A 16586-nucleotide genomic window follows, 5' to 3' on the forward strand; every position below is an offset into this window, starting at 1 on the left:
AAGAGGCCAGTCCTCAGCCTCTGCAGCACTTGCCGAGGCCTCATTCATTCATTCATTCATTCAACCGTTCACGTGCTTCTTCAGCAACAAATACTTGGGAAGCACCTACTAGGTGCGAGCTGTGAGGTGCGGGCTGAGTGATCCAGCCCCGCCTAGCTGATCGTGAACAATGGGGGTTCCCTCACTAACCATCCCCTAGGGTTTGGGTACCTCTCTGCCCCTCTTTCAGGCTCCAGGTATGTGGAACAGGGAGGAGGGGGCCTCCGAAGCTGTCCCCGGCACATCAGAGAGTGGCTCCCCGGGAGGGAGGGCAGGCCGGCTGCTGAGGGGCCGCCTCCCCTTCCCCGTCGGGCCGCACTGGGAGTCCCGTTCCCGGAGGACTCGGCTGGAGGGGGGAGTCCCAGCCGGTTCCGGGCAGCCCGTCCCCCTCCTCCCCACAGCGCCCCGGAAAAGCACGGCCCTCCCAGGGCCTGGGCGGCTACCCGTGCCCTTGACCGCGGGCCTCGCCTCCTCCCTATTGGCCGCCGGGTCACGTGCGCGGCCGCCCTGACCAGCGGGCGGCAGCTCAGAGCGGCCGCCGAGCCGGGTTCTCGTAAGTCCCCCGCGCGCAGCCGCCCCTTCGGGCCCCCGCCTCGCTCCGCCGCCGGCTCGCTGCTCGCTGCTCGCTGCTCGCTCCCCCCCTATGTGCGCCCCTTCTGCGTCCCTCAGCCTCCCTCCCGCTGCCCTCCGGCCCGCGGACTTACAGCCGGTCACTGTCAACTCAGCTCAGCTCCTCCATGGGAGCTGGGGACCCGGCAGCTCTGAAGTGTTAGTGGAGGTGGGTAGCAGACACGGTGGGCCAGTCGCCGTGAAAGCAACCGCTGATTCAAGCCAAGTGTGTTTACTGAGCATCTGCTGGGTGTTGGACGCCTGCTGGGTGAGCGGGGGGGCGGGGATAGAGTAGGGCTGGAAACAGGTAAGATTCCTGCCCTTAGGGACCCGCCATTCTAGTGGCCTAGCCCTTTGTATTTAGATGCCATCAGAGGCTCATTTATCTCCGTGGGTGTTCCTCTGAGCTCTCCCCACCCTGGGTCCCGACTTCTGCTGGGCATTTTACGGAGGGCTGGCTGGAGAGAGTGGGGGACAAGAGTCAAGATGAATCACCCCACAAGAAGCCCACAAGAAGCTCCCAAAGCCCAGTGGAGAGTAAGACGAGAAAACCCCTAATTAGACTGGAAGCCAGGAAGTGCTGTGCCCAAGGCCTGACTCTCCGCGCCCAGAGGATGCGGTGTGAGCGGGCCTGGGCTTTCTGCTAACACCAGTCATTTCAGGCTCCAGCGCGGGCTGCGAGCGGGACTCGCTGCCCTGTGCAAACACCAAGGTGGGGTGTGAATCATGGGGCTGCAGGGTGCGAGGTATGGGGTTAAATACAGGATGCCCAGGTGCGTTTGAATTACAGATAAGCAAACAAACAAACGGGGGTGAGGGCATCACTTTGGTGTAAGTATATCGCAAATATTGCATGGGATGTACTTACACTAAAAATAGTCATTGTTTACATGAGATTCAAATGTAACTGGGCAACCTGTATTTTTATTTTCTAAATCTGGGAACTTTGGGGAGTGCCGTGTGGGAATGGCCCAAAGGGACATTGTCTGGGAAGAGCAGCGGTGGGGTCATTGACTAGAGTCCCCAGTCTGGCACTACCCCCTAGAACGAAACTGTCTCTACAGCGACTTGGAGCCCTGGAACGAGCGGCGACTGTTGTCCAGTAGTGCCCTGGACCCTGTGTGATAAAGGAGGGGCAGCCCCCGGTGGGGGAGGGGAGGAAGAGAGGAATTAGGATGAGTCCCACCCACGGAATAAAGGCCTGAAGGGTTAGAGGCTCCCTGGAGAGGATTTCTAGAAGGGGCTGTGGAGCTCCACGCCAGCGATGCCCTGAGAACTCCGAGAGGCTGTGGAATTCGTCATTTTCCCCAGCAGGGCTTGGGGTTGAGTTGGGGAAGGGAGCGTGAGTGGCTTTGGTCCTGACAGCAACTCGGGGCTCCCTGGGTGCAGGTGTGGCCCCCAGGAACTGCAGCAGCTCTCTAAATCCCGAGAAGCACTGAAAATAGAGAAAAGGGGGTATCAGGGCTCATCAGGGCACGGATGTTGTCCGGACATGGGTTATACAGGGCCCGGGACACACAAAGTGTACAAGGTCACACAAAGTGTACATGGCCCACATAAAACCAGAACTTAATTTGGCCTATAATAAAAGATGCGAACAGGAAGAAATTGCAAACTAGCAATGATTTTGTTTGCTTTTGCACAAGTTAGAAGCATTTTAGAGGGGGACAGTATTTTAAAGGTCTAGATCGCTCCACTCCTGAAACAGGCACACACACACACACACACACACACACACCCGCCCCGAGGAAGGTAGGGGCAATGCCTTCTTTCTAGCTCCCATAAATTTACTGTAGGAATTGGAGGCCTTGGGAAGTAGCCCATCCATCTTAGAAGTGACCGTTAAACAACCACAATGAACAAGCAGATGAGGCAGCGGCCCAGTGCAGGCTGAGGCACCAAGCTCGCCCTCTCCACAGTGGAGGGCACACGCATGGGCTCTGGACAGGATTGGCCTGGCTTCAGTTTGCTTTGGGTGCCACTTAAGAGCCACATGACCTTAGGATGGCCCCCGACCCTCTCTGAACTTCTGTTTCCTCATCTCTAAAATGGGTCTAATGATCATCCTGACCTTGCAGGGCAGTTGTGAGGATTTAATAAGATACTATATGGGAAGCTCTGTTCAGGGCTCAAGAAATGGACCCTCTTGTCAGAGTCAGAGCAAATAAATGGCCCACAGACAGGAAGCTGTGGGCGTCAGGCTGGGGGCATTTTGTTCGCACAGTTACCACTCTTCGCTCTGCACTCTTCACTGAGTGAAGACCCACCTGGCGCGGGCTTGACTGCACCCCGCTTCCTGTTGGCCTAGTGGATGCCGCGAGGTGGAGGGTGCAGAATGGATGGCTCTGTGTGGGGAGAGGGGAGTGGGGTTTTGCTGGTTAATGTTTATCCACCAAGGTTGCGCTGGCCAGCCTGGGTTGGTTAGGCCGGGGTGTGCAGAGGGCTGGAGCTGCTGCTGAGATCACCGTGTGCAAAGCATGTTTGCCGTGAGACAGGAGGCGGGGGGGGGGGGGGCGGAAGTGATCCAGACTTGTCCGCCCCTCCTCTTGTTTAGATTCTCCCAGTGGCCTTCTGGAGCAGAGGGGCCCCAGCACTCACGCTCTGAGTGAGCAGGTGAGGAAAAGGCCGAGAAGCAACGAGAAGCAGCCCATTTCTCTGCTCCAGCAGGGCTGCTGCTGCACCGTGTCATGCCGTGTGTGGGTGGAAACGGCTGTGGTCTGTCCCTCTTTTAGTGAGAGAAGGCTAAATAAGGGGTCTGCAGAGACTTGCTGGAAGGCCTTTGTAGAGCTGCTGGAACAAGCTACCGCAAACTGGGTGGCTCAAAACAACAGAAACTTATTGTCTCACTTCTAGAGGCTAGAAGTCCAAAATTAAGGAGACAGCAGGGTCGTGCTGTGTCTGAAGGTTCTAGAGGATGATCCTTCCCTGTCTCTTCCGGCTTCTGGTGGCCTCAGGTGTTCCTTAGCTTGGGGCTGAATCACTCCAATCTCTTCCTCCATCTCCACGTGGCCTTCTTTTCTGTGTCTCTGCGTCCTCTCCCCTTCTTACAAGAACGCCAGCCACTGGATGCAGGGCCCACACAAAAGCCAGAACGATTTCATCTCGAGATCCTTAACTAGCTACATCTGCAAAGACCCTATTTCCAAATAAGGTCACATTCTGAGGTTCTGGCTGGACATGAATGGGGGGGCGGGCGGATACTATTCAACCCACTACACACTCCTAACTGAAATTTGTGCCAAAGTAAGCATTTCAGATTTAATCTTTATTAGCTATTATTTATGAGAATATTGTTAATTGACAAAAATGTGCTTCAAAGTGGTTTCCATCATCACCAAATTCCCCTCTAACGGTGTTACCTCAGAAACACACCCTGACCACTGCTGTATGCCGGTCCCCAGAACAGTACCAGGTATATAGTAGGTGCTCAATAAACATTTGCCAGATGAATAAATATAATGAAGTCCATTTAATGGCCCAAAGGACTTGCCCTTCGGGTGAGAGAAGCCGGTCATGGGCACAAAGTCCCAGGTTTTCCCAGCTATTAACAAAAGAGTACAGGGCATTTTTTCAGACAAATCTGACAAGTGTAAAAGCAGTCCAAGCTGAGCCCTTCCGGTCTGCCCTGCCCACCCTCTGGGCAGTCCCCAGGGTACTTCCTGGGGCACCAGGAGCCATGTGGAAACCCTGGTTGTAAGTCAGGAATCAAAGGCAAATGAGATTTTTCAGTGCTGGTTGTACATCACACACAGCACCAAGGCATTGACAACCACCCCTAAAGTTCACCCCGTAAAATGACACAGCTTTTTATTCTACTCCCCCCAAAGCATTCACTGAGAGTCAGCCTACACGGTGTACTTTAACAGATTAACAATTGTTATCTTGCAAGGCAGGTGGTGAAGATGGTTTTCGAGTGAGGAACTACCCTTTCTACTAAAGGGATCCCATTGTTTTCAGGATGCATATTTTGCTTTCTTTGATTTCCCAAAGGGAAGTGCAATACGAAGAAAAGATATTTTTGTAAATGTGAGGAGGAAAAAAAAAGCCCCCGAAGCGCTGTCCATCTCTAATTGGACTAAATTGAAGGGCTGGGCTGCCAGGGTGACTGTTTTGAAACAGATCGTGCTACATGCCAGCCTACCAACTGGTAGTAATCCCCCATGACCTTCAGGATGGTCTAGACTCTTTAGCTTGTCATTCTTTCACAGCTGTCTCCATCTTCTGCCTCACTGTTAAGGATTGAATTGTGTCCCCCCCCCCAAAGTATGTTGAAGTCCTAACCCCTAGTACCTGTGAATGTGACCGTCTTTGGAAATAGGGTCTTTACAGAGGTAACAAGTTAAGGTGAGGTCTTCAGAGTGGGCCCTCGTCCAATGACTGGTGTCCTCATGAAAAAGGGACATCTGAACAGAAAGGCCAGCTTGATCTCAGGCTTCTGGCCTCCAGAACCGAGAGGATACATTTCTGTTGCTTAAGCCACTCGGTTTGTTGTACTTTGTTCCCGAAGCCCTAATGCACTCACCTTCCGCGGATCCCTCCCCCACCCTCAAAGCTCACACTCCAACTGCTCTGTTCCCTACACGCTCCCAGCAGCCTCGCCACTTCCATCGTGTGCTTTGGCTCGGAGGAATCACGCATCCGGGTTTCCAGGAACATTCCCAGCTTATGGCCGTCGTCGCAGCATAATGGTGAACAGTGCCCCTTTTCAAAGGCATCCTGATTTGGACGCTGTACCTGTGGTCCCACTAACGTTTGTCTGTGCTAACTCCAGCTTGAGTGATCCTCCTCTCCCTTTCTACCTGGTAAACTTCTACTCGTTGGTCAAAGCCCATTTTGAATATCACTGCTTCTGTGAAACATACCCAGCCTCAGCCAGGTTCTCATCAATCTGTCCTCTGGGTCCCCAGGGCAGTTGATACATTTCCAGCTCACAATGCTTGTCACTACGTCATGTCAGCTCAAATCAGCTCTTCTCAGGATGACTCCCTGATGTCCTGACTGGCCCAGAGCCTTGGCCATTGCTTTCATGGTACCATGGGCTCCACTCCCTTCATGGTCTGTAGCCCGGGCTGTAATGAGCTATTTGGGGGAGTCTTATCGTGATGGTAATCCAGTACTTGCTCCCGCCCACTGGTGGCAGGCACCAGGTCTGTGTCCTGGCACACAATTTGAATGAAGAAACATCACAAGTGATTAAGTTCTTGTCCTCCCTGTAAAGCTGTCACCTCTTGCCGATCTTGGCTGTGTCTTCATCCTCTCTCTCCCCTTTAGCACCTGCTACTGTGTCTAGAACATCCAAGGGCTTGATGCCTGTTTACTGAGATCGTGTTTTATTTAAGAACGTAACTCAGTGGCTGAACGATACTAAGAGTCAAAAAGGGATATTGTATGTTCTTCCCTCCCTGCGGGAATACCATGTGATGTTGGGGCCTTCCTGGACAATAAATGCAACTGGGGCAATCGTGGGTCTCGGAGTGACTGTTCTACTGGGATGGAGAAGTGATACAGTGACAGTAGTCTGCTGTCCAGCAATAGTTGCAGGGCGGGGGAAGGTGTGCGAAATGGCCCATTTCAGCCCCTGATCCAGATGATTTCAGGCAAGAGCCATTGTAGAAACACAGGACTAGTGACTCCTCATGTGTATTTTAGTCCTTGAGAGTCTATAAAACGTTTTCACTTAAATGAACTACGTTGAATCTCACACCTCTATAAACTAACGAGGGCAGGGAAAGGAGAAGCCGAAGCGGCCTTTATTTCAAAGGGTCAAATAGCATGTCTTCAGAGTCTTGCCGTTTAAACAGAGCTGGGCTGTCCAGGAGGGAGCTTGAGTTTATAGTTGAAAACTGGGGTTTTGGTCCCAGCTCTGCCACCTATCTACACAGTTACCTTGAGCTACCTGTAGCCTCTCTGAGCCTTGGTTTCTTCATCTGTAAAAGAGGTATGATCACCTTATTAATTTGTCCTTGAGTGCTGTTGTGTGGACCAGAGAAGAACAGGGGTTGAGAGGGCCTGGGGAACTTGAAAGCACTGGGTATATTAGGAGCCATCCAAGGTGGCCTTCCTAATGAACCCAGAGAGAAAAGAGAAACAAAGAAGTATGGTACTGGCATTAGGCTAGACATATGGATCAATGGACTAGAATTAAGGGTCCAGAAAGAAACACATACACATATGGTCATTGATTTTCAACAAGGGTGCCGAGACCATTCAGTGGGAAAGAATAATCTTTTCAACCAGTGGTGCTGAAACCACTGGATATCCACATGCACAAGTATGAACTTGGACCCCTACCTCACATCAAACACAAAAATTAACTCAGAGTGGCTCATAGACCTACACGTGAGAACTAAAACTAAAACTCTTCTAAGAAAACATAGTGGTAAATCTTCATGACTTTGGATTTGACAATGATTTCTTAGATATGGAACCAAAAGCATAAGTGACAAAAGAAAAAAAAAAAGACAAATTAGACTTCATCAAAATGAAAATCATTTGTGTTTCAACAGAAACCATCCAGAAAGTGAAAATACAACTCACAGAATGGGAGAAAATTTTGCAAATCATATATCTGATAACAGACTTGTACCCAGAATATATAAAGAATTCTTGCAACTCAACAATAGAAAAGTAACTCCATTTTTTTAAATGGGCAAAAGATCTAAATAGACATTTCTCCATAAATGATGTGCAAATGGCCAGTGAGCTAATGAAAATACGGTAAATATCATTAGTCACCAGGAAATGCAAATCAAAACCACCATGTGGTACCATTTCATACCCACTAGGATGTCTAGAATAAAAAAGATGGACAATGACAAGCATTGGTGAGGATGTGGAGGCACTGGAACGCGGATGCATTGCTGGTGAGGATGTAAAATGCTGCAGCCACTTTGGGAACCAGTCTGGGAGTTCTTCTAAATGTTAAACATGAGAGTCACCATATGACCCAGCAATTCCAATCCTAGGTGTATATCCAAGAGAAATGAAAACGTAGGTCCACACAAAAAACTGTGCACGAGTATTCATAGCAGCGTTATTCATAAGAGACAAAAAGTGGAAACATCCCAAATGTTCACCGATGGATGAATGGATAAGCAAAATGTGGTAGGTATAGACATACATTGGAATATTATTTAGCCATAAAAAGAAATGAAGGGACTTCCCTGGTGGCGCAGTGGTTAAGAATCCGCCTGCCAGTGCAGGGGACACGGGTTCGAGCCCTGGTCCGGGAAGATCCCACATGCCGCGGAGCAACTAAGCCCGTGTGCCACAACTACTGAGCCTGCGCTCTAGAGCCCGTGAGCCACAACTACTGAGCCCACATGCCACAACTACTGAAGCCCGTGCACCTAGAGCCCGTGCTCCACAAGAGAAGCCACCGTAAGGAGAAGCCCACGCACCGCAACGAAGAGTAGCCCCAGCTCGATGCAACTAGAGAAAGCCCATGCGCAGCAACGAAGACCCAACGCAACCTAAATAAATAAATAAATAAATAAAATTTAAAAAAAGGAATGAAGTACATACCTGAAACTAATATAATATTGTAAATCAACTATACTGCAATTAAAAAAAGAACTGAAATACTGATTTATGTTACAACATGGATGAACCTTAAAAACATTATACTAGGTCAAAGAAGCCAGACACAAAGGGTCACACATTGTATGATTTCATTTCTATGAAATGTCCAGAACAGGCAGATCCATAGAGAAAGAAAATTCATTGGTGGTTTCCAGGGGGTAGTGGGGACGGAGAAATGGGGAGTGACCGCTCACGGATATGGGGATTCTTTTGGGGGTGATGAAATATTCTGGACTTAGTGGTGGTGGTTGGAGAGCTCCGTGACTACACTAAAAACCGTTGGATTGTACCTTTTATGTGGGTGAATTTTATCGTGTAGAAATTATATCTCAATAAAACTGTTAACAGAGAGCATGCGCCACGTTCTGTGTTGGGGGCAGGGGCAAGGATTTGGGAGGGGGAGCTTAGCCCAAGCAAGTTCCCACGTGTAGCACTGAGGCCCGGGCTCTGCCGGTGCTCCCTTAGCAGTCTGAAAAGTTGCCAGCGCTCTCATTCCCCAGCATTTCGGCTTTGTTCCCATAAGCCCCATGGTGTGAGGAAGGGCAGGTGGGTGGTCTGCAGCTGTCACTAGAAACACCCGTATTTTACTCCCTAGAGGCCCCACAGGGGCAGCGGTAGGGCTGAGATGGCTGAGGCTCCATCCTGCTCACAAATAGCTACCCCTGGAGGCCCCCACTTGAAGACTCATAGGGTTAACAAGCTCCTTTGGGGGGTGCACATGCCCCCCCCATTGGCTGAGGACTTCTTTGAAGTGATCCCTGGAAGCTCTAACTGGGAATGGAGCACCTCACTCAAGACTCTCTCTGGGGCACTTTCCCAAAGAACTCCCCCCAGCTCCCCGCCCCTGATAGGTGTGACCCTTAGGAGGCCACTTCTAGGGCAATTCCATTGCATCCTGCTCCTCTGCACACCCCAGCCTTCTCCCTGGTGTTTTTCCTCCGGATTGGAGAGGAAGGGTCTAGAAGACATTCTGGGAAAGGATCTCTCTCCACAACTCCCATGAGTTTTTGGCAGTGACACAAAGAAGAGGTGGTAGTATTTATTTTGGAAAGGACCTGTGTTCTTGCTTCCCTCATCCTTCTAGTTGCCTGGGACTGGGGCTCTTGGTTAATTCTGGCTCCCTGTGGGAGGCTTTGTTTCTGAAGCAGGACACGGGACCTCCAGTCCTGGGTGGAAGCTGACCTTGGCAGTGTACAATCACATCTGAAATGGACCATGAAGGACCTTTTCAACGAGTCTAGGTTTTTGGTCCCCTTAGCTCAGACTACTGTGGAGGCTTAATTAATCTTTTTAAAAAATAGTGGTGTAATACTTACGAGCATCAAATTTACCATTCAACCATTTTTAAGTGTACAGTTCAGTAATGTTAAGTACATTCACATTGCTGTGCAATTGTGAAGGGTTCTAACTTCATCTTGAAAAACTGAAACCCTGTACCCATTAAGCAATAACTCCCTGTCCCTCTCCCCCCAGCTCCTGGTAATCACCATTTAACTCTCTGTCACTATGAACTGGATTACTCTAGGTACTTCACATAACTGTAACTGGAATCATACAATACTTGTCCTTTTGGGCCTGACTTATTTCACTTAGCATAATGTTTTCAAGGTTCATCCGTGTTGTAGCAAGTGTCAGAATTTCCTTCCTTTTTAAGGTTGAATAATATTCCATTGTGTGGGTAGCCCACATTTTGCTTGTCCATTCATCCATGGATGGGCACTTGAGCTGCTTCTACCTTCTGGCTATTGTGAATATTGTTGCTATGACCATGGGTATACAAAAATCTCTTTGTAACTCTGCTTTCAATTCTTTTGGGTAGATACCCAGAATGGAATTGCTGCATCATATAGCAATTCTATGTTTAACTTTTCAAGGAGCCACCGTACACTTTTCCATAGTGGCTGAACCACTTTACATTCCTACTGACAGTGCCCAAGATTTCCAGCCCTCCACATCCTCGCCAACACTGGTTACTGTCTGGGGTTTTGTTTGTTTGTTTGTTTTTGATAGTAGCCTAATGGGTGTGATGTGGTATCCCATTGTGGTTTTGATTTGCATTTCCCTAATGATTAGCAATGTCAAGCATCTTTTCCTTTGCCTTTGGCCTTTTGTATATCTTCTTTGCAGAAATGTCAATTCAAGTCCTTTGCCCATTTTTTAAGTGGGTTATTTGATTTTTTCTTGTTGAGTTGTAGGAGTCCTTTATGCATTCAGGATATTAATCCTTCACCAGATATGCAATTTGCAAAACTTTCTCCCATACCATAGGTTACCTTTTCACTCTGTTGATTGTGTCCTTTGATGCACAGAAGTTTTCAATTTTGATGTAGTCTAATTTATCTATTTTTACTTTTGTTGCCTGTGCTTTTGGTGTCATATCTAAGAAATCCATGTCAAGATTTCCCTCTGTTTTCTTCTAAGAGTTTTATAGTTTTAACTCTGACATTTAAGCCTTTGATCCATTTTGAGTTAATTTTTCTGTATGGTGTAAGGTAAGGGTCCAACTTCATTATTTTGCCTGTGGATATCCAGTTTTCCCTGCACCATTTATTGAAAAGATTGTCCTTTCCCCACTGAATGGTCTTGGCAAGCTTGTTAATAATAATTTGACCTTATATGTGAGGATTTGTTTCTGGGCTTTCTATTCTATCCCTTGGTCTATATGTCTCTCTTTATGCCAGTACTACACTGTTTTGATTACTGTAGCTTTGTAGTATGCTTTAAAATCAGGAACTGTGAGCCCTCCAACTTTGTTCTACTTTTTCAAGATTGTTTTGGCTATTCGGGGGTCCCTTGAAATTCCATATGAATTTTAGGATGGATTTTTCTACTTCTGCAAAAATAAAATGTCATTGGGATTTCAATAGAGATTGCATTAAATCCGTATATCGCTTTGGGTACTATTGATATCTTAATAATATTAGATCTCTGAATCCATGAACACAGATGTCTTTCCATTTATTTGCCTTTAATTTGTTCAGCAATGTTTTGTAGTTTTCCGTGTACAAGTCTCTCACCTCCTTGGTTAAGTTTATTCCTAAGTATTTTATTCTTTTTGATTAATTAATCTTAAATAACAAAATTTGATTCAGGTTCAGCAAATATTTGCTGAGATTCATGTTTTTCCCCTTTCATTTCTCCCTTTCTCATATATTCTTGTTCAGTTTCAATCTTGGGTCTCCAAATCTCTCAGTGTTTGAAAATAGCATACTATTTACCTCAACATGAATCAGGCCAGCCCCTTTAAATAAAAAGATAAAGCTCTTTTTTAAAATCTGTTTTGAATAAAACACACTCGAATGTATCATGAAATAGTTCCTCATGGGGCTTACTTCCTCAAAAAAATTTTAGTGTAAGAAACTGAGATTTTTAAATAAAACTCATAATTGGGGGCAGAGGGAGGGTATCTTGTGAGTTGGCCTTTCTTCCGAGTGGCTTCGTTTTGATGTGTGATCTGACTGGGGCCTGGGGCAATTTTCTCACCAGGCTGCTTGTGGATTAAACCTCAAAGCCGTCCCTGAACACCCTCTATTTGCCTAGTGGTGATGAGGGAGACAAACGGAGGTGGCCCTTGGAAATACTGTGATGTCATAACAATAATCCCTGCATGTCTGGTCCCTGTGTCTAAGAGGCCCTGAGACAAAAAAAATCTGGGTTTCTCTCTGTGTGTAAGTGTTTTCATGTCCCATTCCTTGGCTCAGACTTCCACCCAGCACCTGGGAAAATAGACCCTGCTGACCAGCGGGGCCCCTCCGAGGAGGCCCTGACTCAACACTGAGTTTCGCAGGGAACTGGAAGGGAAACGGCAGCAACAGCACCCTGGTCTACAGATGAACACAGGGTCCAGGTGGACCCCCACAGTATCCTGGAGTCCCTCCGTGTGCGCCACAGGTCACTGGCAATTCCCAGAGAGAAGGAGGGGGAAACTTCTTGTCCCTGGGGCCCACAAGTGTCATGCTCCATCCAGGTAACCACTCCTCATCCCACCCCTACGGGGCTGGGCCACCATCTTCTCCTGGTGGTGGCTGTTCCCTAGCCCCACCCAAGCTTTTGCCTTACAGCACACCCTTGGTATGTGTAGGGCAAGCATCACCACCCTCTACCCTTCAAGGCCCTGGGCCTCTTAAAAACAACCAACAAACCAACCAACCAACCAACCAACCAAACAGAAACATATGAACAATTGTGGGCAGCCTCAGGAACCTTCACTGAGGCTACTTCCTCCCACCCTTTAAAACTCAACTTTACTGAAGTATAATTTCTCTACAACAAAATGCACCTATTTCATGTTTAGAGTTTAATGAGTTTGGGGCATTGGTATACAGTCATGTAATCACCATCACAATCAAAGCATAGAACGTTTCCATCACCCCCCAAACTCCCTTCTTTGTCCCTTGGCAGTCAATCCCCTTCCCATACCTCTGGCCCCACAAATCTGCTTTCTGTCAGTATAGTTTTGCCTTTCCCCCAATGTAATATACGTGGAATCATACAGTATATAACATTTTGTATATAACATTATGTATTCTCCTTAGCATAACATTTTTGAGATTCATTCCTGTTGTAGCACGTTTCAGTGGTTCTTCCTTTTTATTCCTGAGTAGTATTCCATTGTGTGGACCTATCCCCGTTTAGCCATTCATCAGCTGATGGGAATCTGAGATGTTTACCTTTTTGACTATTATTTTTAAAAGGCTACTATGAATATTTGAATACAAGTCTTTTTAGGAACATAAGTTTCCTTGCGTCTTAGATAAGTACCTAGGAGTGGTATTGCTTGGTCGTGTGTGCATTTAACTTTATAATTCACTGCCAAACTCTTTTCCAAAGTGGCTGCACCATTCTGCTGAGGCTACTTTTTAAATAAAGAGCGGGGTGGGGAGGAGGCAGCAGAAGGACTTTGCGGTTCTTTTAGAAGCAGAAGTTAGTCCTAGGCATTCATGTGTTTATTCTGCACAACAAGCTTATGAAGTAGATATTAATATCCCCATTTCACAGATGAGGAAATCCAGGTTCCGAGAGATGTACTTGCCCAAAGTCACACACCCAACAGATGGAAGAGCTAGAACGAGCCCAGGGGCCTTCGTGCCAATGCCCAGGGGCCTGTCCCCGCCCTCTCCCACCTCTCTTCCCATCAGCCACCTGGCAGCTTGGGCACACTGCTGCCTTGACACTCTACCGCACACTCACCTCTATCCCTGCTGTGCTAGGACACAGCAACCCTGGGAAGTGGCCTTCGACTCCTTTTTACAGAGGAAGCAGCTAATGATCAGAGAGGTGAAGGCTAACAGCTTGTCTATAGAATTGCTGGGACTGGCATCCAGGTTTCCTGATTCCAAGCACTTTCTGCCAGAGCCCAGTGGCCTGTAGCTACATCGAAAAGTTTTCATTTCTGACCACTTCCGTCTTCAGCTTTCTCCTTTATAAGGACGCCCTTCCCTTTCCTCCAACTTCCTCCACTTCAGGCCCAATGTAGGGAACCTGGTAGAACAAGGTGATCGCAGCCCCCAGCCTGCATCAAGCCGGGGCGGGGTGGGGACTGCGGGGGTCAGAGTATCATCACCAGGGCCCTTGGGGTGAGTGTGCTGAGGGACAGAAGTAGGAAACAGGCCATTTCCTCTCTCAGGCCTGCTTCTCCCCCAGGAGGCTGAGGGTGGGAGAAGGGGCATACCTAGCCAGGCCAATGGTGTAGGCCCCTCCTGGTTCTGCCTGCTTTACTTCCCCCAACTTGGGGGAACAGGATGGAGCCCAGAACCTAGGAGGCACCTCTAGTCTGTGCCTCAGCAAAAGCAGGCGGCCATTGGTGGGGATGGGTGCAGGATGCCCTACCCAGAAAGCTTATCGGAGAAGCAGCCTCTGTCAAGTCTACTGCTGTTCCCTCTCTGTTGTGCAGAAGCCCCTGACTGGGAGGCCTGCCATCTCTCCACAGGTCCCTGCATTTGAAGTGTGTGTGCACGTGTGAAACACAAGGAAGCCTGAAGAACCCCCAACACACACACAGACACTCACACATATACTTTGAACTGTGAGCTGCAGCCCCAGCCTGAGGGAGAGCAGGACTTGGTCAAGACTACCGCCAGCTCGCCAGGGCAAGGTGGGAACTCCTCTGCAGGGTTCATCCTTTACAGTTTTCCAAGTGCTTTCACTTTCTTCTTTCCTACGTGATCCCGTGATCCCGCAACAACGCTGTGAGGCAGGCAGGCAGGGGTCTCGCCCTCCATTTCACAGGCCAGAAGACTGGTCTTCTCTCTCGGCCCTTTCTGCTTGGGCTGCCTCCTTCTGGAGCTGGGCTGGGCCGGGGCTGGACCCAGGTTGGAGGTGGTGGAGAAATCTTCTTCAGTAACCACCTCCTTAGGACGAGGAGTGTCCTTGCTCTGTGCCCTGCCCCTCGCCCCCACTCCCATTGAGGAAAGGGCTTCAGCCTCATCCTTGAACGCAGTGCCTACGGTAGGCAAGGCCTCCCACCCAGCGGCCGCCCTCGCTCCATCCAACCACAGGTCCCTCTCTCCCCTCTGCTCCAAGACTCACAGGTTCGGGAATTCGGTTACTGACGCAATGCATGCAGTCAAGAAGCTTTTACTGAGCACTCTTTGAAATCGGGTACAAAAGTGAATGTGCTTCAAAGAAGTTCCCAGTCTGGGGAGGGGAGTTGACAGGGCAGAAGGGTAAGCACTTCTCATCAGTGCTATGAGAAGGGCTCTGGGGGAGGGGGGAGCTTCTAGTTCTGCCTGGCCCCGAGCAAGTGCTATTCTGCTGCCTTTCTAGGAGTCTGGTCAATCCAGGAGAAAGGAAGAACAAGCGTAAGGGGCTAGAGGGAGGAAAGAACAGTGGTGCATCCAGAGAATAGAAAGAAGTTCCCTGTGATTAGACCAGAACTTGGAGTGAAGAGAGAGGGAAGAGGCACATTGGGAGAAGTGGCTGAAGAGTAGGTGGGGTTCGCGTCTGAAGGGCCTTGTTACTCAGATGAGAAGTCTTGACACTTCAATAGAGTTAGTATGTGTGTGTATATATATAATGATATATGGTTATTTACACACACAGACCCACATATAGTGGTATCATGTTTTTAGATGCTGGAGTACTAAGAGCAGAAGAGGCAAAAAACGGCATGTTAAAGTAATCCTATTTACCGTCATTTACCTGAGCTGCTTATGTATAACTATAATGTACACAAGGACTATTACAGATATTCTATTTTTTTCTAATTACACACTTAATTATCTTCCTGAAATTGTCTTTTTTTTTCCCTTTCTTTTTACTGGGTTAATGGTCGCCTGTCCCAAACCTCAAAAAAGTAGAAGGAACTTTGTCCTGAAATGTTTCCTTTCACTAAGTCTCAAGAGAGTTCTTGTAAAGGTGCTGACGTAGCATGAAGGACACCAGAGTCAGTGAAATTTTTTTCCCTTACAGTATCTCAACTTCACGCAGCCAACCCTATGAGACCCCAAATAGCTCAATTTAGCGACAGCCGCTAAAGTTTTATCTAGAGAAGTTTTCCCTCTGGGTTTCCCCCTTATAGGAGAAAAACAGTGAGACGCAAAGAATAATTCTCGGACTACACTTCCCAGCGGCCTCCGCTCGGCGCCTAGTCCAACTTCTCTTAACAGGGGTGGCCCCTAGCATCTTGGTCCTGCCCATTCCCGGCACAGTATTTAGAACTACAACTCCTAGCTGTCGCCACGCGCCGGGCCCCTGAAACAGGGTTTCCCAGCAGCCTCCAGGGCGAAGAGCCCCGCCCCTCGGAGCTGCTCCCCAGGCTTGGCCGGCGCCCTCTACCCGCCCCGCCCCCGGCACGTGACGCACCCCCACCAACCGGCGCGCGGAGGAGGGCGGCGGGCGGTGGCCGAGGGCGGGGAGGCCGCAGGGGGCGGGCCCTGGAGGGGGCGGAGCGGGGCCCGGGAGCCGAGCAGCCTGGCAACGGCGGTGGCGCCCGGACCCCGAGGTGGGTGCGCGGTCGCGGCTGGCCTGGCTCCGAGCCGGGCGCTGCGGGGACCCGTGGTGGTGGGGGGGCCGGGAGGAGGAAGTTGGGACTCCCGGGGCCGGCAAGTCCCACGGGGCCTCGCAGCACCCGCGGGGGTGGGCGGGGGGGAGGGGGGTTAGCCCGAGTGCCTTCGCTGTCCCGGCCGGCTGAGGGCTGAGGCCGGGGAGCAGCAGGCAGGTGCCTCCGGCTTCCCTCGTTCTCCCCGCCCAAGGTCCCGGGCCGGCGGCGGGCGAAGGTAGGGACAGGAATCGGGCCGGGAGGCTGGGGGAGTGGGGGCGTCGCGGCCGCTGCCCGGACTTTCCTTCCCAGTCCCGGGGCGGCGAGCGGGCCGAGCGGCCGCCCTGCCTCCCCGGCGACGCGCCGCGGCTGGTCCTCA

General features: G+C 49.7%; 1 protein-coding gene across 6 annotated transcripts in view; it reads left to right on the top strand.

The window, feature by feature from the left end:
• Window positions 1-530: 530 nt before the first annotated feature.
• MTM1 (myotubularin 1) overlaps window positions 531-16586 on the top strand; it is a 112147-nt gene continuing 96091 nt past the window's right edge. For 3 of the 6 annotated variants that reach the window (XM_061179438.1, XM_061179441.1, XM_061179443.1), the window contains exon 1: window positions 531-592. The gene's annotated coding sequence lies outside the window, so the exon portion shown is untranslated. Of the gene's footprint in view, window positions 593-16121; window positions 16172-16379; window positions 16446-16586 lie in introns of those variants that run through there. The other 3 variants (XM_061179439.1, XM_061179442.1, XM_061179440.1) reach the window with 2 other exon arrangements.

The sequence above is a fragment of the Eubalaena glacialis genome, chromosome X (genome assembly GCF_028564815.1).
Source record: "Eubalaena glacialis isolate mEubGla1 chromosome X, mEubGla1.1.hap2.+ XY, whole genome shotgun sequence".
NCBI lineage: Eukaryota > Metazoa > Chordata > Mammalia > Artiodactyla > Balaenidae > Eubalaena > Eubalaena glacialis.